General features: G+C 45.7%; 3 long non-coding RNA genes across 5 annotated transcripts in view; 1 reads left to right on the top strand and 2 right to left on the bottom strand.

Annotated features, from left to right (window-relative positions):
- Positions 1-24,357, top strand: part of LOC144246939 (uncharacterized) — a 66,728-nt gene extending 42,371 nt beyond the window's left edge. For both annotated transcript variants that reach the window (XR_014957677.1, XR_013340651.2), the window contains 2 exons: positions 19,039-19,140; positions 19,958-24,357. This is a non-coding gene — a long non-coding RNA (uncharacterized LOC144246939). The remainder of the gene's footprint in view (positions 1-19,038; positions 19,141-19,957) is intronic.
- Positions 1,790-8,079, bottom strand: LOC146766549 (uncharacterized). Its single transcript, XR_014957679.1, has 3 exons — positions 7,427-8,079; positions 6,850-7,336; positions 1,790-6,762 (listed from the first exon to the last, which is right to left on the bottom strand). It is a non-coding gene; the product is annotated as an uncharacterized LOC146766549 (long non-coding RNA).
- Positions 19,822-24,613, bottom strand: part of LOC116183995 (uncharacterized) — a 34,586-nt gene continuing 29,794 nt past the window's right edge. For both annotated transcript variants that reach the window (XR_004148713.3, XR_014957678.1), the window contains 3 exons: positions 23,419-23,525; positions 22,797-22,871; positions 19,822-22,616 (listed from right to left, as the gene is read on the bottom strand). This is a non-coding gene — a long non-coding RNA (uncharacterized LOC116183995). The remainder of the gene's footprint in view (positions 22,617-22,796; positions 22,872-23,418; positions 23,526-24,613) is intronic.

Genomic DNA, 24,613 nt, shown 5'->3' with positions numbered 1-24,613 from the left:
TCAAGTAGTTGATGCCTTTAATTCAAGGTGTTGGTTTTCCCCGACAAGGAGGTTCCCCCAAACTCTCTCATCTCATTTTTGTCGTGCACTTGAAAGCACTCATTAAGTTTGCAATGAAAGGAGGTTGTTAGAGCAGAGGAAATTGTAAAGTGGACCCTTGCACAGGAGCTGCTTTTATAAGGCCATGATCTGGACTGGACACTGATGCCTCGAGTTCCTTACACTGCTATTTATAGATGCACGTGAACAAGGCATAGATCTGTGTGCTTTGAACCACATCCCCTAAACCTTTATGTGTTCTATTTTCTGCCTACAGCCTCCATTTATGCACATGCCAATATTTACTGCAATCCCTGCACAAATAAATGTAATTGTCTTCATCTAACCAGGGCAGCAACCTTAAAAATATCACTGATGACAGATGTGTGTACAGAGTTTCAAACATACAGATAAAGATGCCTGTGTTCATCTTGTGCAGCGTGTGCCAAGCCAATAATGAAATGCAATGTAGCATTTATAGTCAGATCAGAGCTTTGTGGTTTTACTCTCTCCAAAGTACCACAGTTCTCAGGCTGACATTTCTGCCCAAGCTGCCCCTGGGGAGGACTGCAGAGCCCTGCTAAATATTTGCAAATGAGTCTACCCCTTGTGAAAGTCTAAGATGGAAAGTTTTACCTTCAGAAAATGTTCATTAAGGAAGGAAGACCATGGTCTGGAGCTGGAAGTCTGCTTTGCTCTTTTTTAGGGAGATTTCTCCATGTTTCTAGAAGTGAGAATTTAGAGTCAGCCTCCGGACACAAGAGGTTGTGATTCTGCATGTTGAATTATGCATTTTGTTATGAGGGGAAGGATGTATAGCAAAGGAAGACATAGAAAACCATCATAAAAATAATTAAAGTAAGATGGATTTTAATAAATTTATGGTCTAGTTTTCAGATATACAAAGTGTCCAGAGTGAAGACCTAAAGAGAGCCCCTCAAGTCTGCATCTGGAGCATTCTTACATTCTGTGCCCAGTTGTCAAATAAGTTAGGGTAGGTCATTAATTGTGTCACAAAACACTTTTTAAAATCAGGATTTACCCCTATGACACTTTTTTGACCAATTTGTCAAGTTACAGCTGAATTTCCTTAGGCAAAGTGAGACCCTCTGTTCTACTGTGTTTGAGACGCTCCAAAAGGACCAAGAGGGATGTGGCAGAGGCTGCCAGGTAGGATGGAAAAATGCAGCCTTAGATGCCAGCAAAATCACAGAGGATTCAAAGAGCAGCAGACTACAGCAATAAAAAAAAAAAAAAGGTCAAAAATATAAATGTTTTTTATAGTTTGGAGCTCTTGGGTGACCTGTGCAAAATGTGTTACTCATAATTATGTCCCCAGTCCATTTTGCAAAAGTCAATGCCTGGACATGCTGGGATAGCTGGCATAAAAATTTATTCTTCTGTACACACAAATAAAGTGGCAGTGGGATATTTTACTGTAACAGAGACAGTAATCACTCTGAGGAATACTGGCATGAGACGTTTCAAAGTGGGTTTCAGCTCCAGATTGTCGAAACTAACAATAATTTCTTTAATTATTTTATATTAATTATAGGTCATCTACTAATATCTTTAATTAATTAATGTTCTAATGTGATTATATAATTTATAGTTACTGTTGAAAAAGGTTAATTTGTCAAGAAAGACACAAGGTAAACAGAAATGTTATTAAAACCCTGTATAAACATTCAATATAAAACTTGAACTAAAAGTAGCAGTATAAAGAAATAAATCCTTAAACATCTACATATATACAGCCATCTATCCAGTGGAATTTCACAGAATGGTTGGATTTCTTACAGGGTTTTTTCTCTCCTTAGAAATGAAAAATCAACTCCTTTTTTTTTCCCAATGGGAATTTTATTCTCAAAAAAATAATTTTCTTGTATCTTTGAAAAAATCATTCCTTTTTCTAACATATTAGTCTAAGGAGTTTTTTTAAAATATATTTATTATTGTGATTTCATTTACATGGAAAACTTAGGACAAATGTAAATGAAAAAATAAGGATTTCTATAATCAGATCAGTCACATTTTTGTAAACGAAGTTTAATTTTAAAGTCTTTGAAATTTAAGCATTTTTTTTTCTCTCCATCATATAGATATTTTCAATGGGTTTTCAATTTACCTTATCATCAGCCTTAAAAATTATATTTACCATTTTCTTGGCTGAATTTCCCAATGCCACGGATCTTAGGAAAGCAGAATTACCTTGGGTCGGATTCAGAGGTCATTCACAGAGCTCCTTTCCATATTCTAGGTGGGCTTTTAGCCCTGAAAGCCTTCAGATCCCCTTTTTTTCCCAGGGTATCTTAGAGCCACTGCCAGGTTTCTTACATCTCTACTTGCTGCTGGATCTCACAGACTATTTTATGCCTGAGGAACTTAGGTCAGCAGAGTATTTTTTGTCTGAACTCACTGGAATTGCTCTTATTTTGTTTCAAACATGGCAGCTGCTGAAGTTCTTGGGAGTTTTTTGAGGGATGTTACCTCTTCCTAGAGGTTTGTGCAAAGCCAAGGGTGGGTTTGGGTTGGGATGGTGAAGGAAAAGAGGCAAACAAGAACCAGGCCATGGAGAGCCACGGTGTAAAACAGGTGTAGTGGGATCAGAAGCCATCCCTAGTGTTCATTACTGGCATATGCTAGAATACCATCAAATTATTTCAGCAACCTGATGTGAGAATGGGGTGTGGGGTGGAAATTTGCAGATGGTAACAAGGGCAAAAAATGCCGAGTGAATTCGAAATCTGCACAGCGTAACATTTTAGCATCAAAGTGAGCATTTAGTACCAAATACCATTAATTAACATTTCCATGGGCTTTTTATTAAATGCTTGCTCAGCAAGTCAAGTGTCTTTCAAGCTCTGAACAGCTGTGAATGTATAAAAATATATTGACACAGATATATTCATGCATGCAAATAAATGTATTTCTTTCATTTGTTGTGAATGATTGTTATTATATTATAGGGTTTTAACAAGTTAAAAACCAATTTGCATTATCAATCTGAGCAGCTGAAAGGGGGTACATGAATACCTGTCTACCTGTCTGTAATCGCTCTGTAGCATCTGGTCCCAGCTAATTCCCTGTTTCCTACTCGTTAGTAACTCACTCCAAGGTAGGGAGAATGGGTCCTTACCCAGATTTCACTTCCTGCATCTCTTTTAAGGCTACTCAGGTACTCATTTAACAGCAACTTTCAACTTAGAAAAGTTGGTCAGTGCCATAAAAAAGACATAAATTAAGTTTAAAGTAATACATTGCAGTGAACAGTCCTACAGTACGTACAGTACTTACAGCTTAATCATCAGACCCAGTCAGCAGTCACCTGATAGCTTTTGTTTTTACTCTATGATAGCAACTAAATTAATTTGTTTCCTAATAAAATATTTCAGGATGTTGAGAAAACACAGATAAGTAGAGAGAATCCTTATTAGGATCATCAGTATTAACATAAAATCCTTTTGTGCTCATTAAGGAAAATACAGTCAATTTAATTAATGCACATTAATCCCCAGTTGACATTAAAATCAGCTAAAAAACAACAGTGATATAGATTATTAAAATGAAAGTGTACAAGGTGGCCTCTATAGGAAGAAAATAATTCCTAAAGACCCAAGGCATCTTTTTTTTATTATTTTTCCATGTGGAATATGTAATCTGGTTGCCTGTCCATTACTCTAAGGAAAGTTTGCAGCCAGCAGTGGTTTTCCTGTGGGATTGAAGGACAGAGAAAGTGCTGGAGACAAACATGTGTGCCACGCTGGGGTGATGTGGAAGAGCCCTCTGTCATCCTTACACTGGTCCACGCTGGGTTTGGCAGACCCTGAGCTGGGTTATTTTCAGGACTATTGCTAAGCCTGAGAAACTGCTGCTCACCTTCTTTAGCCCATGTGTGCTTTTGGTCCTTTGCTGCCCTGGCGCTGCTCCAGCAGCGTGTTAAGGCACGGCATGATCCCCCAGTGGGTGTGAGCTCATCCCTGCTCAGCAAAGCCCAAACATTTGCTTTGAGGAGTGAGCTGCCTCAGCCAGGTCTGAGATCCTTCACGTGGCATCAATTAAGCAGGTGCCTGAGAGCAGTGCCACAAAAAATACCTGAGTGACTCAGGTGTGTGTCAGACTGATCTGACAAAGCTTTGTAGGTGTTCAGCACCCAAATCTCCTGAGCCTTACCTGTGTGTTCAGGCATATCCTGTGCTTGGCTGTGGGTGCCCATGCACTGCCCTGGCTGGGAACAATGCAGGGATTTGAGCCCCACCTGATTAGGAGCTGTTTGCTGGCACGGTGGCAGTGCCAGGGACCTCTAAACCCAGCACTGCCCTGAGCTCCACGGGAAAGCTGTGCCAAGACCTGGCTGCTCTGGGTGAATTTTGAGCTGTCCTCAGGGATTTGTCCCAACGTGGAGTGGGAATCCAGGGACCATTCAACATCCAGCCCCATTCCTGTGTGAGCTAGCATGATAACTGGGGAGTTTGAGGGCTGGGTTTTGCAGCAGTGATGCTTTAGGTGCCTGAAAGCACAGGGGATTCCAGCCTCACCAGGCTGCTCTCTTTCCCTCTCTGACCACTGAGACATGGAGCCATGTTCATGTTTGCACTGCCTCTGGCCCCGTTTTTTGCAGAATGCAGCCATTTCAGGAGGAACTGATGAAAATGTGACCCACTTCTCTTCGTTTCCCAGCAGAGATGGAGAAGGAGCTTATGTCCTCGCAGACAGAGGAGGACCTTGAGAGTAGATCACCATCTCTCTGGGGTGGGTCTAGCCCCTGGAGGACTGATGGAAGGGCAGGGAAATCCCACCTTGCAGGAGGGAAAGGACAGCAGGTCAGTCCTCTTTCTTCATTCAGCTCATTTTCTCTTTTAGAGACCCGCTGGGCAAGAACGGCAAGATCGTTTGTGGGCTCAGGGAAAAAAGCAGAAAACACCAAACTGTTTAGCCCTGCCAAGGGATTGAGAGCCCTAGACCTGCCCAAAGACAAATTCCAGACACTTGCCAGGCTTCAAGGAAAAAAGCTGCAGTGCCTACAAATTCTGGTTTTATTTTGACCAGCAGCTGCACGGGCATTTTGAGAAGCCCCAGTTTGGACATAGGTGTGTGAGTGCCTCTGTACATTACCAAAAGTTGCTTTTCAAAATTGGTTTTAGGTGGCTCTGCAAATATTATCTTTCTAGTTTTTTTGTTGAATGGGGACTGAAATGATTTTCTGATAGGAGGTGGGTGTTGAGGAGAGATTGACCTTCAATATGTAGCTTAGATTTCCACTGAAGATGGCAGAAAAGTTTCCTGAAAGAAGAAATGTAATAAGTTTTGGGTTAGAATTCTTGCATGTGTAGCAAAAACCAATTCATTTTCATAGAATGTAGGGTAAATAATATGTAGCTGTCCTGGACACCAATATTGCTAAAATACCATTCAAGTCACAGCAGGTCTTATTTAAGGGGGTGAGTTTTGCCACAGATTGTTTGGTTACATTGCACTTTGTATTTCTTCATCAGTACCTGGTGGGTTTATTTCATACAGCTTTTAAATCCAGAGAGACAACATTTTTTTTCATTTTCCTCCAGGATTTTTGTCTCTATTAGAACCTCATGCCCTCCCTTTCCCATTGATTACACTCAGAGACTCTTATCTTCAGCTTATAACTTATTTTATTAACTGCTTTAGAAAGTGAAGATAAAACATGAAGGAGGAGAAAGGGAATTGTGTGGTTATCCCATGAACAGGGAGGTTTTATTTTTGGAGCATACCTAGGTGCTAACAAAATAGATGAATTATTTTTCTTTTTAATGGCATGACACGTTCCAAGCTATGATAAGGTTTTGGGCTAATTAAATAAGAAGTGAGGTCTGTTAATGTACAGTTTTTATGATGGATGTTAGCATGTCGAATCTTTCCTTCTTTTTGCTTCATATTTTAAAGTTTCCTTTTATGTGTGTGAAAAATGAGTAAAAGTGTCAAGTCTTATCACACCTGACCTTGCTTTTTGGCTAGCCTCTTTCCCTTATCTATCGAACACATTACTCTCCCCATCATAACGTGGTAGTGCAAACATCGCAGCTGCCCAGCAAACATGACCAAAGCTACCTTTAAACTACCTCTAGACTCTTTAAACTCAACTAAAAGGCTGATTAGGTTCCACCTCTTTGGTCATTATCTCATTCCGATAGCCACGCAATGAAAAAGCAATCTAGTAAAAAGCTCTCTCCTAGGAAAGCTAGTTAAAGTGTGTGCTTGCTTAGGACGGTGTACTTAAAGAAAACAATTTATTCGTTCGTCAAAACCAACTGTGTAAACTAGTTTAGCTGTTTGCCGAGGCTTGGAATGAACAAACGTTGTTGTTTTCCTCCCCCAGCTCCTCGGGGAGGGGCACCGGGGGCTCGGGGCGGCTCCGGCCCCGGCGCTGCCGCAGCGCGGGGCGGGCAGGGCGCGGCTGCCGCGGCTCCTGCCCCGCATCCTGCCCCGCATCCTGCCCGAGACAGCGCCGTCCTCTGCAAGGCGACAGCCCTGCCCTGCCCCGCAGCCCACGGAGGGTGCAGCAGCCTTTGCCAGGGCAGGGAGAACCGGCACCCCTGCGGGAAAAGCGATGGGAGCCCCCGGCCGCGCTCCTTCTCCCTCTGGCTGATGCTCGCCCCGGGACTGCCTCGGAGGTGCATGACCCTCCCCGCGCTGTTTGATCCGTTCTGCCTCCCCACCTTCCCAGGAATTATCTTCTCTTTTTTTCCCCTAAACAAATTTAGAAGGAAGAGATTAGCCAGGGGAGGGAGAGGCTGGCTGCGAGCCCGCGGCCGGCGGTGGAAGGGAGCCACAAACCTTTCTCGGGCGGTGTTTGCTCGGGTTCCTTTAGCAAGCGCGGCACAATGGCAACTATTCAGGAATCAGTCAATATGACCTGGCACTAACAAGCCCTAAAAACATATATGCTTCATTCTCACACAGACTAGGAATCATGTTTTTAAGTGGGATTTAGTTTACTTTGTCAACAGAACAGGTAACGCGGGAAGTCTCCGCTGCGGAGTAAAAGCGCTCCTCTAAAAGAGACATTTGGACCGTAAAACCGCCTTTCCTGAAGAGGTCCCAGCACAAACGGTCCTAAGTGACAGGATTTTCCCAGAGCAAAATTAAGTTAGGCAGGAGAAGCGCCCTGGGAAATCCGTCCGCCTCCCCCGGGGGGCAATCCCGAGGGGTGAGCGGGACGAGCTCGCTGACATCCGTAACAGGGAAGGCGGGCAGGGAGAAAGGCCCCGGCCACAAAAGGGTTACGAGCCCGGAGAGTGGAGCTATTTGTCACCGGCACCCACTAGAGAAAAAAAAAAAAAAAAAAAAAATTACTGATTAACGTGATCTGTCAATACGCCTCTGCCCCGCGGGACTGGAGCCGATCCATTACCTGGCACCTCCTTTGCCATCTCCCGCACCTTGCCGAGCCCCTGCATCCCTGGCCTGGCCCTGAGTCATGGGCAAACAGCTCCGGGTGCCAGGCTGCGCCCGGGCCGGGCGAGCTCCCGGCCCGCACCCAGCGCGGGGTCAGCCGGGTCCGGGCCCTCCTGGCAGCCCCCAGAGAGTCAGAGAGGGAGATCCCCGCTTCTCCAAAGGGCACAGACCTGCCAGAGGGGGAAAAAACCCCCCACGAGCAGGGAGAGATGGCTGGGGGGTGAAGACCTTCCCCGCAGCGCATCCTTGAAGCGGCTGGAGGAAGGGGTTAAAAATAGAAATAATTATTCTTTCTTTTAAAAAATTTAAATAATAATAATAATAAAACAACAGTTGGAAAACGTTGCTTTCCGCAGCAAAATGTGGCTGCACGCAGGATAAACATGAAAAAAATTTAAAAATAAATAAACTTTAATTAAACCTGCCCTAGATGCCCCGCGGTGGGGCTGAGAGGGGCGGCAGCCCAGCCCCGCATCCCGCACCTCGGCCGGGGATGCGCCGCTCCGGCCCCGGGCAGGGAGCAGCAGCACCGCTGCGGGCAGCAGCGCCGGGATCCAGGGATCCAGACCTCCCCGCGCAAATTAATTCATCACTGAGCTTGTTAAACAATTTGCAGGGCGGGCATTATGTGGACTGGGGGGGGGGGGGGGGGGGGGGTTGAGGGGTTTGATTTTTTTTTTTTATTATTTCTTTTTTTTTTTTTTTTTTTTTTTGGGAGGTGGGGGTGATGAGTGTTTTGTTTTTATCTCCTCTCTGGGGCCAAATAGCAGCTGGCAGCCAAAAGACTTTCTGAACTGTTTCATTTAGGGAAAGTGAGGAGAAAACTGACGTCTGACTCTCTCCGCATTTTAAATATGTTTGAATATAATTGACCGACTGCCGCTCTGGAGCGTTTGACGTGCGTGGTGGTGCTGCACCCGGGTGCTCCGAAAGTCCCAGGAAATGCTCATTTGCAGGAAGAACTTGTTAAAAACGAAGGGCTTGGATTAAATGCAGAGGCTAATGGCGTTTGCGTGTGCCACCGTTGGCATCACGATTCTCCTCCACCTCTCCCCGTACATCAGATTTTTAGTTCAGAAAAGCCTGGTAGCGGTGCGGTACTGGCTCGCAGAAACCCCTCACTGCATTTCACGAAAACCTCCTCTGTGCTGTAGGACCTGCTGTGTTAAATTATGATCCAAAGGCTGTGGGGTGGGAACAATCAATCAGAATACCTGGGGTAGTGTGTAATGTGTGTGCTCTTGCCAGCGGGAGCAAGCGGCCCCTGAACACAGTCCCCCAGCAGGTTAAATAAATATGATACTATAGACAAACCGAGAGGATCACATGGCCGCATCAATCAGCTGTTGATAAAATACAATCTTCCTTTAATACACGCTGGGAAAGTTATTTAACACTTACAAAACCTGAATTCAGTGCTGTTTCTTTTAGTAAAAGGGGAGAAAAATATTCTTTGAAAGTGCAACTCTTCTTAAAAGGCACGGAGAGGTGACAGTTGCATTTTCCTGGGGGATATAATAGAAAGCTTTTAATGAAGCCACAGACACTGTACAAAGTACGTGAGCCGCGATGCTGGAAAAATACAGAAGCTGTTAAATGAATAAGTCAATGTAGAAGTGGCCAGAGTCGGTTCCTGGCTGCGCATTAGGGTTTATTTCCTTTTCATTCATGATTTCACAAGCCGGGTGGCTAAAAGGCTCCCGAGAACTGTTTCTTCTTGGCGTGCAATTAGGGACGAGCCGTTCCAAGGAGGAAAAGACCGGGGGTTCTTCCCTCCCAGCTCGGTCTCTCCCGCAGCTTTCGGACAGCTGGAGCGGCTGGAAAAGCGGCAGACACGCGGGTGCTTGGATTTTTAAAAGAGACATTGTCATATCAATACTAAAATATCAGAATTTCCTAAAAGAAATCAGTAGAGCCGGGTATTTGTTGGCATAAAAGATTTTGGTAGGGGCCGATCACAGGATTTTTGGTTGGATTTTTCTTTTTAATGAAGGAAGGAATGGGGTTCTCGGGGTGCAATGTGTTCCCCCCCCCCCCTCAGGTGAGTTTTGCCTACCGAGATAAAAAGAGCCCGAGTATGCTTTGGATTCTCTGCCATTTAACTTCCCGCTTTCCACTCACTGAAGTGTCCCTTTAGAATTCCCTCCCCGGTGCTTTTTGGCCCTTACCCAGCTGTACCCCGCTCCCCGGCGGGCCCCTGCAGAGTTTGGGGGGCTCCCAGCCCCTCTCCGCCCACCTGCAGCTCCTCAGGGCACGGGGAAAGTCAGCCCCGAGCGCCGGAGAGACACGGCATAAATCACCGGGCAGCCCGAACCTCCGCGGGGAAAAGCGGGAGGAAATTCTGACAAGGTTTCCCCGAACAAATGGAGATTAATGCCCGCTGTAAAAAAGAAAGCGGTTGGAAGTGATGTTTATACAAGAAAAAATTCCTGGAAATAGGGGAAAGAGTGGAAAAACCCCCAAAAGCCCGGGAGGCTGCCGGTCCGGGGCTGATGTCAGCCAAAAAATGACGGGGCTGAGAAGGCAAGAAGGCGTTTGGTTCCCGGTGCTCTCTCTCCTCCGCTCCTGGAGAGCCCCGCGGCCGCCGTGTCGCGGGTGGGCATCGCGGGGTGCCCCGAACCTCGCGGGGGCCGCCGGGGCACCTCGGGGCGGGGGAAATCACCGGGAAATGCCAGCCCGGGACGGGACAGGACACCCAGGGTGGGGGCAAAGGCTGTGCCCGGAGCCGGGCTGGGGTGGCAGGGTGCCCGCAGCCGGCCCCGGAGGAGCTGCGGGCGGCTCCGCGCCTCGGACGCGTTTGGGAAAGTTGCGCTGAAGAGTAAAAAGCTCTTTTACCTGCGCCAGCCACCCTTAAGCACCCTCCAGGGGCTTGTTGGGCAAATGTAATGGCAAGGCCAGGGGGTCTTGTTTGGCTAGACGTGGGGACATTTGTCATGGCTGACCTGTGAACTTCAGCTTCTGAGCCCAGGACTGTAAGGAGAGGCTCGGGCTAATGTAATAAAGCGAGAGAGACAAGAGGAAAGGCCTATCTTGCCCCAGGGCCACCACATGTTCACTCCGTTTTACTGTCAGTGCTACACGAAAGCTGTGGCTTCATTTCATATTCTATTAATATTTACAGCGGCGATTGAATTTCCCATTACAAAGTTCACCATGCACGCACTGCTAATATGAAATATTAATAGTATTGTGCACATTATGAAAATTCTTATTTTATTTTATATATATATATATATACCGGGCAATTTGCACGGGTAACTCCATTTACTGTGCCCACCTGGTGCAGAGGGGACCTGCAGCCCCAGCCCCGCGGGGGATGCGCGGGGCACCGCGGGGCTGCCCTGGGCGCGGCCGCGGAGCCCGGGTGGCACCGCAGGAAGCAGCGTGGCCCTCTCAGCGCCACCTCCACCCACGGGGCTGAGGCATTCACTCGTGAAGGGTCACGTTTTCCATCTGGTCTGGGGCATCCTGAGGAGAGGAGATGCCCAAAGCAGCTTTTCCCCGGCGAGGGATGGGGCCGAGAAGAATCAGGTGAATCCGATGGTGACAGAGGGGTTTTAAGTTTTTTGGTTGCTTTTCCCAGCTCGACTTTCCGAGACGGTTTGAAGTCCGAGCAAACCCTGAGTGTCTCAAAGATGAGTAATCAGGCATCACTTTACTTTGCAGACCGCAGCTGAGTCACTTTTCAGTCGCTGCTCAGGGCGGACAGAGAAATCCTATCTCCTGTGAAAGGAAAATTGGCCGCCGGAGTCCCAAAAGTGCCCCGAGGATCAACTGAAATGAAAGTAAACCGATAATTTCCAGCTCGCGTGGAAAACAGAGGGATATCGAATTTAAGCACCGCAAGTTCAGCCCGTCAGGACGAGCCTGTCCTGGAGCACTTTATCTCGCTGCCATTCGAGGGAGATGCCCAGGTCATTCTGTTCTTTTTTATTACTTTTATTTATCATTCTGAGCACAAGCAGCCCTTCCTTTCCCTGCATAGCAAACCTACACGTTCATAAAAAAATATCAATTTGCCATTTGTGTGTGAGGAAAGTGCCGGGAGAGAAAAGTCTGGGGGCTTTGGGGAGCCCCGTGTGCAGCATCCACAGGTGTTTAATATACTAGGAAGAAAGTTGGCATAACTGGGTATTTAGATTTTTTTTTTTTTTTCCCGAGATAACTCTTCAATCACTCTGATGCTTGTCTGGAATTCGATTCGATTAAAAAAAAAAAAATAAAAACACCACCAAACTAGCCTTGTTTTCCGTCAGGTGGGGATCTGTATTGATTTACCCGGGTGTTTACTCTGCTGATTGCAGTGAGAGAAAACAGCTCTAGAGTCACTTACTTCACCTTGAATCCTTGGTGAAGGTTGTGTTTGAACTGGGAGTGTTCCCACCTCCCTACTCCCCCAGATTTAATGTTTCCCCATAGCTCTGAGCCCTGGCTGAGGGGTGCCTAGGGGTTTTCTGTGGCTGGTTTTGACGGTGGGATGGAGCCAGCTCCAGGAGGAGCTCCCCGGGCAGCTGTAGGTGCTGCAGATGTAGGTATGGAGAGCTGTTAGCCAGCAGATCCTGGTGGCTCCTCTGTTTTCCCAAAGCTTCTCCCACGCACAAGGAGGAGATGCTATTTATGACTCCTAATAGATCTGGATTAAGGTAATTTAGGAATCCTTAGGTTCGTCTCTCAGCTCGGGAAGATGACAGGCTCTGGGAGGTATGGATGGGTGACATTTCCACCATGAGATCCGTCCTTCCCCCTCCCTGCTGCCCCCCTTCGCGTCCCCCCCTTCCAGCCCGAAATGTGTCATGCTTTGTCACATCCTCTGCGTGTGTGTTTTTAGAGAACATTTGAATAAAAGGCTCGATGCCAGGTATTGGTGACACAGTGGGTGGAATTTGCAGCCTTTCCACAAAGAGTTGGAAGCCTCCATTTGCATAAGGTCAGGGTACAGCTTCTCACAGAACTTTAGCAGCATCTCTGTCTCTTAGCAACACTCTTGCACTCTTGGTCCCTGCATTAAATTGACTGGTCCTTTCCTTTTCTTCCTTTCATAGGGAGGCTTACAATAAAATGTCACCCTTCCAACCTGTGCCTGTCACCCAGTAGGTCATCTGTTTCTCTTACACCTCCTCCCCCCCACCACCACTTCATCTCCAATTAGAGGATGAGATTATTCATTTGGTGGATTCCCAAAACTGCTTCATTTTTTATTTTGTTAATTAATATTAATAACATTTCTCCCTTTGTATTAATAAAAAGGAGCCCTCATAAACAGTGAGGAGATAAGGAGCAAATTGCAGGCACCTGCAAAACAATGGGATTGGAGTGGGGTAATAAGGCGAGTGGAGATAGAGAGAGCAAGGTTTAGGTCATCCTCTCCACCCATTTAGTTGATGCAGGGTTGAACTCAGCATGGAAGCCTTCAATGTGCTCAGAATATTAGAGTCACCCCTCTTGGCTCCGGCATGGGAATTGGTGACAGAATACAGATGCTGATAGGTGGTGTTAATGGAGGGTCAGGCTTGGACAATAGTATCCATCACTTGCCTCATGGCTCTGCTGTCAGATGGAGTCATTTCTGACTGCTCTATCACCAAGATTTGGGAGAGATTCAATTATTACCTTAGGCTTGGCAGCGCTAGATACAAATCGACGCCCAAAGGACTTGAAAAATCACCCTCGTCTTCTTCTCTCCCAAAGAGGTTTTTCCCCTTCCTAAATAAAATATTTTTTTAAGGGGGGGAGGACGGTGGGGGGGAGAGAAAAAAATTAAAAAGGAAAATCAATGTCCGTGCCATTCGATCTGTCCCTCTGCTACGAATTCCTTAGCGGGGGGGAAATCATCCAACAATTTGCTCGGCCTGAGAGTTGCCCGCCAGTTCCATCGCACTGACAAACTTTTGTAGGGAGGGTTATGGCAGAACCTCTAAACTTTGGAGTCTGTACCCAGAGGTGGTACAGACTACTGCACCCAGAGGTGGTACAGACTTTTCCCCCCCGAGATTCCGGGCTCTGCATCCTTGGCAGGGAATTAAATCCCGTCCCTGGGCGCCGGGGGATGAGCAGGACACGCTGCAGAGCCCCTCTTCACCCAGGGCGGGCGGGGAGATTATTTATCAAGAGCTCTCGTTAACTTTAAGAACGGGGCTAAAGGACAAACTTTAAGCACGAGAAAAGCTCTCCATTTTCCCCCTTTCTACTTTTTAAATGTATTTAAGTGGTGATAGCCGTTTTAAATTCAGTTCGGATTTTATTCCCTGGCTCCCTGTGGCGACCTGATCCACTTCTGAGGAGGAATGGCTTGTTTTCTCTTACACGTTATCCACCTCTTGAGTGGCGCAAATGCTAAGGTGAAACCTGGTGCTTTTCAGCGGTATTTCTTCAAAACTCTTATTCAAATGCCCCCCTCCCTCCTCGCTTCTCCTCCCGAAGCTTTCAGACACTGTAATTCCTGCAAGATAAATTCTCAGGTAATGGGTTCTGAGAAAAAAGCAACAGAGGTTAGGAGTCAACTGCCTCCTCTTTAATAATTCACATGTCATATTTCTTCCACTTTGTCAAGTTGGCTAAAGAAGATGGGCAGGGCTGAGACGGACAGACACTTGAGTTTATTATCCGAGGGCTGGGGGGACCCGGGGAAAGGCGATGCCCCCTGTGCCTCTGGCAATTCCTGCTGCCCGGCTCCCTGTCCCAGAGACCGAGCACAGAACTCTCGTTTCCAGCAGCCGCACTCCTCCTGCCTTTGCTCTTCTCTTCCTCTCCGATTTGCTTCGGTTATTCTACTATTTTTTTTTTAAAGTGTAAAACGGGTAATTTAAAAATAAACCTCAGCAAGAGCCCGTACTTTATTTTATTGAATTTTTATTTTTGCCGCTGTGCTGTGATTTGTCTCTCCGAGTGCTAATGCACTCTTGGATGGGATATTTCTCTTCTCTGCTGAGGTTTGTAAAACTTTTGGGACTCGCTGGCTCAAATTCAAACAGTTTTGGATAACCAAAGGAAGGCTGAGATTTAGCAGTGAGGTGAGGAAGCTGGGTTTGGGCTCTCTTTCCCCACAGCAGCGGTGCTACAAAACACCAAATGTAGACAAAAACCTCTCACTGAAGGGAAAGAAACAAATTTAGGAAATTGGTCACCAGTCTTTAAGTTATAAAGGTATCCAAAAAGAGTTCAAAATGTATATGCTATAATCAGAGGAATCCCCACTAATTTGTCTTTTCAGACGGCTTTTAGAAAAACTTCCAAGATTTTCTAAATTTGCACTTTCCTGCCTCATCCTTGACACATCCTTCCACCACATTCCCCAGCCCTTTCTTGGAGTGTGAGTGCCGATAATGTCATGTACCTGTGAAGGTGTCAGCTGCATTTTGAAATCAAACAGAAGGAGAAGAAAAGCAGTTCCCTGAGCCACACTGCCTGCTCTGGAGAGCACACACACAGGTGAAAACACGAGTGACAGCAGAGCAGAAAATGTCTTTATTCTTCTGGGAGCTGCCTCTTTCCCCCTCTTACTATATTATTATTTTCCTCATGCTATCGTTTAAAGTAAAAACAGAGTTTTTTCAACAGTCTTCCATTGAATCAGCAACACATTTTAAGTGATCTTTTGCGGTGTGGTCTCTTATGTGTGGCCATGAGTCTTATCCAGAAACAGTAAATCTGTCTTATCTGTCAGATTTTGGTAACTTTATACATGAAAGGGAAGAGCAAGCAACTTTGGAGGATTTAGAAAAAGGACTTATCAGTGTAAGCAAGGATAACAGCAAACCCTGAGGCCCAAGGGAAGTTTGCCCTTGTGATACTGGCCAGGGTTTGTTACATTTTTGGTTAGAGGCTCATGACTTTCACCCTTTCTGCAAGCATCATTTCCAGAAACAGGCGGCTCTGCTTTGCCGCGAAGATTGCTCTGGGATTTCGTTGGGGTTTGTTTTTCCTTCCGAGAAAACCCTTTGTGTTACTGGGGCTTCAACACTTCAAAAATAAATATAAACCCGAAAGGAGACCCACGAGCCAAAGAGGAGCAGCGAGCTGCCAGTCCCGCGGCCGGCTGGAGGGGCTGGGGGAGCATCCTTTGGGAAGGGATGCCGAAGAGCTTCGTGCTGTCATTCCTGCCCCCAGCCCTCCCGACAGAACCCTGTGTGCCCGTGTCTTGCGCAGGGGTGGCAGGCTGGCACAGAGGTCACCCTTGGGCTCTTAAAGCACGCGAGTGTCCCCAAACTGTCTGCGACTGTCGCGTTTCTCCCCGCGCAGCTCTCACCTGCCATAAGGCACAACATTACCCCGGCTGAAACTTAAATTCACAGTCTGACACTTCAAAACTTTTTAAAAATTATTATTATTATTTCTTTTCCAGACACTCGCACTTTTTTTTTCTTCTTCTTCTTTTTTTTTTTTTATTTTTTACTTTTTTTTCTCCCCAGCTCCCGGGATGGGAGTTGATTTTCCCGGTGCCAAACCGCTCCCAGAGACACCCGGCAGGGCTCGAAGGGAGAGACAGAGCCATCCTCCATTGGCAACCAGCGATGAAACGCACTTGAAAAGCTGCCAGGGAGAATTAGGATGGTAGCCCTATCCTGCAAAATCAGATGGTTTGCAGTGTCCCTGAGCAGCTGTTAAGCTTGTTGAGGTTTGTTTTTTTTTATTATTAGTATTAGTAGTATTATTTCCCGGCATATTTTTTTAACACCTGCGAAGTTTGTCTATGAGGATGCCACTAAAGACAGAAGCACTGAGTGCTTGACAGACTCCATAAAGTCCCTGGCATCCTTCTGGGTACGTGAGGGGTCCGAGGAGTGGGATGCGGAGCGCCGCTCCCTGCCCGCTCCTCCTGGCACCACGGCGCGGTAGCACCCCCCTGCAGCCCGGCAGAGATGCCCTCCTGGCCCAAAACAGGAGAGGGACGGAGGGCTTGGGTGGGGAAGCCACCTGCAGCCCGGCAGGGATGCCCTCCTGGCCCAAAACAGGAGAGGGACGGAGGGTTTGGGTGGGGAAGCCACCTGCAGCCCATCCCTCCCTCTTCAGTCACACACAGAGGGTCCTGCACGGCGCAAAGGGGGCAGAAGCTCTCCAGACACGCAGAAAGCACGGGGGAAAAAGGAGGTTTGGTGGTCTCTGCTCCTTGTTGCCCGATGAGGAGCTGCCGCTGGCAGCGGAGCTCTGCCGGGCAGCCCCCGCCCCGCTCCGGGGAGCTCTGCCCGGCGGAGGATGCGCTGAGACCCCGCGGCAGCACCAGCATCCCCCGGCAGCAGGGACTGTGCTCCCACCCTGGCGTCAGTGTCCCTGCTCCCTCTCACATCAGTGTCCCTGCTCCCTCTCACATCAGTGTCCCTGCTCACACTCACATCAGTGTCCCTGCTCACACTCACATCACTGTCCCTGCTCACACTCACATCACTGTCCCTGCTCACACTCACATCACTGTCCCTGCTCCCTCTCACATCAGTGTCCCTGCTCCCTCTCACATCACTGTCCCTGCTCCCTCTCACATCACTGTCCCTGCTCACTCTCACATCAGTGTCCCTGCTCACACTCACATCAGTGTCCCTGCTCACACTCACATCACTGTCCCTGCTCACACTGACATCAGTGTCCCTGCTCACTCTCACATCAGTGTCCCTGCTCACACATCACTGTCCCTGCTCACTCTCACATCACTGTCCCTGCTCACACTGACATCAGTGTCCCTGCTCACACCTCCAGTCTGAGCCCATCTTCCTCCTTCCTGCCAAACATCTGCAGTGTCCCCCTCCCACCCCTTGATTCCACTCGCTGTTTCTTCTTATTCAGCTCTCCGAGTCTCTCTGCAACTTGGCATAACCTGTAATAAAACGCCCTTTTCGTCGGGAGTTAAAGTCCAGAGGGCATCAGATCCATTTCCAGCTGACAGCCAGGAGAAGGCAGGCAGGACAGGCGGGAGGATGGCTTTTGTGCATTGACTATTTCACAGCGAACACCCCGGGGCACCCCGGGCCCCCCCAGCCCCCCGGGGGGAGCATTGCAGCCTGGCCAGGTCACCCAGCACCACACCGGGACCAGACCCGGGGGTCCTGGGCAGCCCTGCCCTGGGGGAGCCTGCAGGTCCCTGCCAGGGAGGGCACTAAACACCAGAGCATCCTCATGCTCCAGCCCACATATGAGTTATTCTTATTCTCATTGTCATTCTCATTCTTTTTAATTCTTACTCTTATTTTAATCTTTATTTTTATTGCTAATATCTCCAGAGGACACGGGAAGAAGCATGACTACTATATATACTATTATATATATTCTATATATATTATATATATATTATATATAGAAGGCAACATCAGACACATGCAATGAATATTTGTTCCTTTTATGCCTGTGCATTGAGAATAATGCACGACCATTAATATGACCATATATAAGTGCTAAATATTTATGTTTGCATACATATGCACATTAATAAACATGCACTGTATATATACGTTTGCACAGGGAGGAGGTGTATATACGTAGAGACATAAATACACATTTTCCTTGTGTTATACTACACAAAAAAAAAAAAAAAAAAAAATTCATCCTGCCCAGTCTGCCCCCTGCTCTGCTCACAGAGTTGTGTGTAGGACCAGAAAAGCCAGTCAGAATATAAGGGTGTGAGAGGCCAATAAGCCCTTAAGTGGTTACACGTGATTTATTTTCCTTTCAAGCCCAAGCAAACAAATCACAAAGAGGAGGTTGGTTAAAAAATACTCCCAGCAAGGTGCTCTGTAACCCCAGCGTCGCCCAGCGTGTCCTGGCAAGGGGTCAGGCTGTGAGGCTGCTGCTGGGGCTGTGCCTCTGATCAAGTATTTATGGCCACTGCATCTTTGCATAACATTTACTTTGCTTTCTTTAATGGCTTTCTCCACTCCTTTCCCTGCTCCTCGCTGCAAACAGCCTCAGTCAGCCCCAGCGATGATATCAAGAAAGGTTTTTCTTTTTTTTTTATGGTCCAGCCAAAGCGAGGTCATTCTAATAATACCCAAGGTCACTGGTGGGAGCCACCGAGTCTCCCAGTCATTTTTCATTTGCTTGCAACAGTTAATGACAGTCACAGGGATGGAGCTGGGAGCTGATGGCCATGTGATGTCACCAGCACATGCTAGGGGATTATAAGGGCAGGTACAGGGCAGGGTTGTGGATTAAAAATGATGGGGGGAAAAAAATCACTATTAACTGCTTCACTCCAGCAGCTTGGTGGAAAAAAAAATGAAAACACTACAGACAAAGGAGGGGATTTCTTCCTCCCACCCCCCTCCAAATCAGTGCCCTAAAATGCCAGCTCAACTGCTCCATTTTTTCCTGATTTAGTGACTCAGCTGGAAAAGATCTGTGGAGTGTGTGAGGGGAGGCGCTGCTTGCTGTACCAGCTGCTGGGCAAGAGGTTGCAAAAGCAACCTTGCAATTTCCTGGGGGCGTTCCTCTCCCTCCCACCCAAATCAGAGGCTTCATCCCTCTCCTCATGCTGCCAAGGGCAAAGCCTGTGGTGGCACCAGCAGGAGTCAGACCTACACAAGTTTTTGGACCTCTGGAGATGTTGTTTTTTGGTTGTTTTAACTCTTTTTTTTTTTATTCTAGCTGTCCACTTGGGAAAGAAAAGAACAAAAAGGAAGAAGATCCCTGGGTTTGATCCCCCCTGGTCTGGCTGCAGTGCTCTGTGGCTGGAGGAGCCCTGGGGAGGTGGGTATGGATTTAACCATGGGCACCAACTGTGATGTTCATGCTGCAAAGTGCCCCTCACACAGCCCTGGGCATCCTCCGAGCTGCCCTCGCCCCCAGGGAGTCACCCCAGGGGTCCCAGTCCTCATGTGTGGCCCAGGGTTTAAACCCATGGGCTGAAATATTACACCCTGGAAAGTCAGGAGAGTGCACCAGCCTGCAGGGACCAGGGGAAGAAGCTCCACAAATCAGCTAGATGCTAAATTTCTTAATAATTTAATAAATATTCTATTTAAATCAATAGAATATTTAATAAATAATCATAATAAATTATAAATATATAATTTAATAAATAAATAAATAATCATATTCTGCTCCAAAAGGTGTAGAAGTAATTTTTAACCTGTAGGTTAACTAATAGTTTGGACAAACTGCTTTTTCTCACTGAGAAATGAACAGAAATGAACTAAAAGAAAGATAAATTGCATATTAATCTTCACTCAGCCTCTCATCATTGAACTATTTTGTCTTAGTTGTCTCATCTTATTGTATTTGTTTATGAAACATGACCTTCTCATAGGCTTTGTTTCTGCATTTTTATTCTTTTCTGATATATTAACTGTACAGTGACCATCAGTTTAATGTTTCATTATGGTCAACACATATATTTTTAAAAAAATTCCATGGAGAAAGTTAGACATCAGTTGAAATCTTCATCAAGTGATTTTTATTAATTCAGTGTACAAGAGAAAAACATGGCAAACCACAAGAAACCAATTAGGACAGAAAATAAGTGACTGCTTTGTACAAACACCTAATTTCTAAAACCGTTTCACAGCCTCCAACCACTTATGAAGCTCTCACTACTAAGGTCAGTGGACTTTGGATCGACTCCTGTTTAAAGCAGAATGGATCAATGGATGAAAGGATGAGTTCAAACTGATGTTTTTGTCCAAAATACCCTGAGATGCATAAACACCACACTTTGTGTTTTCTGTGTTTGCTATCTCCTCTTAATGCTCATCCCTGCAAATAACTTTTCCTTCAAATCCTGTGTCTCATTTGGATGAGAAGGTAGAAACAGGTGCAGCTGGAGGCTGAATCTTCGAGCCAAATTCTGCTGCTCTGGCCGTGGCTGCAGTGAGCCCCTCTGAAGGATGCTGAGCTGATCCCAGCTCTGGGATGTTTTGTTAAGGATCTTCAGGTGTTGCCTGGTGGTTCCTGTCAGAATCAAAGGCTGCTGCATTTATTTCTTTTCCCTGGGAGGACACAAAGCTCCTCAGATGAGAAGAACGTGGCTCATTCTGCCTCTCTGCCTGTTTTCCACAGAAATGCCTCACGCCCCGTTTACAGCAGAGCCTGACTTGATTTATGGTGGTTAATAGGATTAGAGCATCAGCCTTTCTGGAGGAGATTGAAATGCAGGGGAAGAGTGCTACCGAGTTGCTGGTGTCTTTTTTCTCCTCCTGTGATGGGCAGAAGGACACACCTCCAAGCAGAGGGGATTTGTCTGGTGGGAGCAGGCAGATTATCTGTATCTAGTGAAACAAGGTGTGCATGGCAACCTTTGCCAAGGCTCAGAGCCAGAACCTACCCGCTATAAAATAATTGTGTCACTACCTAACCAAGACACTCTTCATGTTTCATTTATCTTTTGACTGTAATTGAATGGTTGAAAGGAAAAAAAAAAAAAAAAAAAAAAAAAGTAGACAAATTCCAGCTGCATTGAGATCTGTTTCTTTCTCTGCTACCATGGCCCATCATTAGATAGTTTCACTCTCTGTACAGAAGGTCAGAGAGTATAAATATAAATTGCATTTTGCATTACTTCTAGATGAGTGAAGCTGTCAAAGCAATAATATAAGCTTTCAGTCCCACATTCTACCACTTCTTTCCCATTTTTTGGCCAGGAGGTCATGTGCAAATTGAACGTGACAGCCCAGACGACATGTCCAACAGACTTATATTGTTAGACATTTCTGCCATGGCACTCACCACAAATTAAACCTACATCGGACTTGGAGCTCTTCAAGAGCTGCTAACAGTAGCTCAGGCTTCTTGCAAAAAAGTTTATGTCCACGTCAAGCCTATGCAAGAATAACAGCAACTCTTTTGGAGGATCTTGTCGGCAAATGGAAAACACAAGGGGGAAAAAATCTGACAGGTAAACCTGAAAGAGCTGAGCACAGTAATGCAGACTTTAAGTTGTTTGCAAGGTGAGGAAATCTATGCTGTATATGTGTACTCTTCACTTCTGTCAAAACTCTCTCCTCCAATCTATTATTAATAGGTAATTTTTGGTATTTAGTGGATATTTTTGCTGTCAGCATTCAAAAGAGGGAGAGCAAACTCCTAATTTTCCACCCCTTTTTATACAAGCAAAGTTAATTTTGTGTCTATTGATAAAACAGTGTATAGAGCAGTTAAGACACTGTTGATGATTTGGAAATAACTGTATATTTATAGCATTGAAATCTGCATGGGCAGCTTCCACTAGCACCTATTTGAATGATGTAGTCTGAATTAATTTGTGAAAATAGATGCTACTGAATATTGTCTTTTCTATTAACTCAGAGCAGTTTTCTACAGAACACAAGGATGAAATTGAGGTTGTTGTCTTCAGCTGGAGTCAAACCAGGTGTCAAAGTACCTTTAGAAAGTTATTTGTGCTGTGTACAATGCTGGAGAAAAGATAATGCTGAATGACAGTGAAACAAGATCGCTCTGGGGACAGAAAACCAGATTTCCAGCCCTTCACCTTTAGGTGTCTCAAAATGCAGCACAGGATCTGAACAACTGAAAATTCTTAGCATCTGGCAGTGGCTGCTGGCCCATGCTAAATAGAGAGCTGGTGGTCTTGGTCCAAATCTTGGCAGAAAGGAGTTCACGTTATAAATGCCATTATCTGGCAAATCTTTGCAGGAGTCTGAGCAGAGGGGCCAAGAGCTCACTTGGCACAGAACCTCCTCCTTTCCTCATGGCAGAAATGTTCTTCCTACATAAGGGCTGCGTATGGATCAAGAAAAGTCCCTGCCATTCTTGCTTTACCAGCTTCCCATGAATGAGCAAAGAACTTCATTTGCAAGGACTACCAGGGCTTTCTCTCCATTTTTTTTTTTTAGAATGACTAAAGTTAGAGTGAAGAGTTTGAGCCCCATCTGGTACGAATCGGTAGGGGCTTTGCAGGCTTCAGTAGAGCTCCACTGATTTACACCAGATGATGCTATTAGAGGACTGAACTATCCAACAATAATTATAAAAAATGTCTTTGATTATGCATGTGCAACAACTATTTATGTTTACATTGCAGAGATTTGCATGTAGCACAGTGGGGAGTATTTTATCTCTTGAAAACATTGCACCAGCATAAATAATCCACTGACATTCAAATGAGCAAAGAAATACCCATGTTTTACCACAAGATGGACCATAAAGGATGCTCTTCATGTGTCTTTTTCAAGCAGATTTGTCAATAATCCTCAACAGCGAAGTTTATTCTAAAGAAAGAAAGGTGGAAAATAAAGAAAAAGGTAAAAGTTATTCCAGGTGGTTACATTACAGATTGCTCTGAACTGTGGGTCTCGGTGCAACCAGGTGATCCTGCACTTGGGAAAGAGGATGGGGAAACCAGGGGAAAGAAGGACATCAAAAATGCCCCACAACAGTCAGTTCCATACCTCCTTTGACAGCATTCAAAGCAGATTTTCAAGGAATGTGAAGCGGTTCAAATCCAGAGTGAATTGGACACAAACCTATCAAAGGCAGAGATGGAGATAATCATGTGAAAATTGGGAGATTCTGCTGAAGTACCAGCCTGGAACAACAAACAGAAATTACCATTGGGGTAATTACACTGACATTTAAGCTTTCAAAACAGAAAATGCTTAAAATATGCAGTGATATGTTGTATCTTTGACTCACAAGAGGAAAGGGAGATGAAAGCACAGGTAATACTCCTTTGATGTTTGAACTGCATATTCAGGTCTCCTGCCTTGACTTCTGGGGTTTTTTTATTTGCTAATTGTGCTTTGGTAGCGCTTCGAAGGCATTAAATTTCTCAAATTAAGGCATGTTGCCCTACTCCAGATATAGCTTTCCTCTTGAGTGCAAGGGAGAGAAGCATTGCTGGCATTTTAAGTTCAAATGCCCAGCAGAGAATTGGAAGATCCACAGACATCATTTTCATGACCCTTTTTCACCTTTGCATGTTTCTGATGAGGAAAACCAGGGGATTCTCCCTTTTTGCCCAGCAGAAGAAGATTTTGTCCCACATGGGAGCCTGCAGAGCACTGAACTCACCTGGGTGGTTTGGCAAAGACTCCATTCTTTGTCCTTAAAACACATTGCCTCAGTTTCCCCATCAAAGGAGTGAGGATGTGATAATGATGAGCTTCCTCTTGGGAGCACTGTGAACAGTAATTTGTGATTTTATTAGCTCTTCCAAGATGAAACATGTCACATAAACGGTCAAAGTTATTAAAGTGGGCTTAATTGGCAAGGGCTTGAGAAGAATTTCTATCATAAAAAGGTGTCTTTGAACATGTGAAGGAGTTGGTGGACTTGATCCTGGCACAAGGCTTCCCTTTTGTGTGACAGAGCAGCACAAGCCCAGGATGGCAGGAGAACCATCCCACCCATCCCACTGGGTCCTTAAATGAGGACCTAAGAGGAGAAGACAAGGTATATGCTCAGGAGCAGTGTGAGACAGAAATCCCAATTAATTTCTGAAGTAAACAGGGTGAAAATTATCTTCCCAAGAATCCTGGCTGCTCAAAACAATGTGAGAACATTAAAACCAGACCCAGATTCTGGCAGAGGAAATGTGACAAGGGGAACACAGGCTTAGTTGGGAGCTTTGGAGCACCAGTCAGATGGGATAAATCTACTTTTGTATCTTTGTGGATTTACTTTTCTCTAGAAGCAGAGCTCTATTTTGATGGCTGGTTTGAGGGAAAACTAAGATACTGTCATTAAAACCCAAATTGTAATCCTAGCAAATTAGCCAAACCTCCAGGCACTCTGCTCACCAGAATTTCCTTACCAGAGGAATCTGTCACTTTGTCACTACAAAATGAGGCCAAATTTTCAAAGATGTCTCTGCAATGAGACTCACAGGTCTGGTACTGAGCCATCAGGAGATTTGCATTCACAGTTTGGGTTTCCAACATGACAATAAGAAGTTTAACTCCAAACACAACTGTGTTGCACGAGTGCATTAAAAAAAAAAAAAAAAACAAAGTGAGAAAAAGCCTCTTTTCATTTTCTGGGACAAGCATGAGTAAACTAAAGTGACAACTGTGCTTTTGCTTTGCATTCAGGCTTCCTTTGATTTTTCGTGATAGCTTGGACACCCAGAAGCTGAGTTCATAGGAGCTAATCAGGAAAATAAAAGATGTTTTAAAAACTTCTCCTGTGTTGAAATCAATGGATGTTGAGCACTGAAGTCACCTAATGGTTATGAATACCATTCTCCTGAATTTTTTTTCTGTTGATG

This window comes from Lonchura striata, chromosome 10 (assembly GCF_050655825.1).
Source record: "Lonchura striata isolate lonStrDom1 chromosome 10, ASM5065582v1, whole genome shotgun sequence".
Classification (NCBI taxonomy): domain Eukaryota; kingdom Metazoa; phylum Chordata; class Aves; order Passeriformes; family Estrildidae; genus Lonchura; species Lonchura striata.
This window is presented reverse-complemented; position numbering and strand designations above follow the sequence as displayed.